General features: G+C 33.2%; 1 pseudogene; it reads left to right on the forward strand.

The window, feature by feature from the left end:
* The first annotated feature begins 244 nt into the window (after window positions 1–244).
* LOC145284909 (U2 spliceosomal RNA) lies at window positions 245–360 on the forward strand (annotated as a pseudogene).
* Window positions 361–763: the final 403 nt, after the last annotated feature.

Below are 763 nucleotides of genomic sequence, written 5' to 3' on the forward strand. Positions count from 1 at the left end.
CTGAAAATCAATGTTAAATCTGGAAATGGGATTTATAACACATTCCCTGGCCGTTAGTCTTACGTTGTAAATTTAACAATTTCTAATCATCATTATATTATTACGCTTATCGTTCCGTCCGTTATCATGCTGTGCATCCCTAAAAAAGGAAAGTGGAATATTCCAAATAAACCTTGTCACCCTAAAAAAAAAAATAAAAATAAAAAATTGGTGTCGCTGTTGAGGCAAAGCTAATAAAAATGATTTGTCTTTCTTGTCCTTTTGGCTAAGATCAAAGTGTAGTATCTGTTCTTCAGGTGCTACATTTCAATTTCTTCTCTCTCAGTGGAAGAGAAATCCTTTACAACTAAGACAATTTTTTCTCCACGTTAAAAAACGACCCTGGTGTCTAAATCTGTCCAGTGGGAAGGCATTGTGAATAGGTACTATGTTTAATATAACAAAGTTTTAATATTAAAAAAGTAACTGTAAAAAGTTATTTCTGATTTAATTACAAAATGCCCTAGAAGTGTTACTCCTGATTAATTATAAAATGCCCTGGAAAATGTCCGTTCTGATTATTATTTTTTATTTTTTTTGTTTTGTTTACTTGCCTCCCCATAAGGGCGGAATTGGACATAAGGTCGGTTAAAAATTTAAGGGAAAACCAGCTCCCCAAAAGGGGCTCTCTGGTCAATAACAAAAATAAGAATTGTATCAGTAATGAAGGATTTCTCCTCCATTAACAAAGACCAAAAAATGGGAGGGTTTAAGTCACTGGAAT

Source organism: Euprymna scolopes, chromosome 1 (genome assembly GCF_053919585.1).
Source record: "Euprymna scolopes isolate OS-2025 chromosome 1, ASM5391958v1, whole genome shotgun sequence".
In the NCBI taxonomy this organism is placed as follows: domain Eukaryota; kingdom Metazoa; phylum Mollusca; class Cephalopoda; order Sepiida; family Sepiolidae; genus Euprymna; species Euprymna scolopes.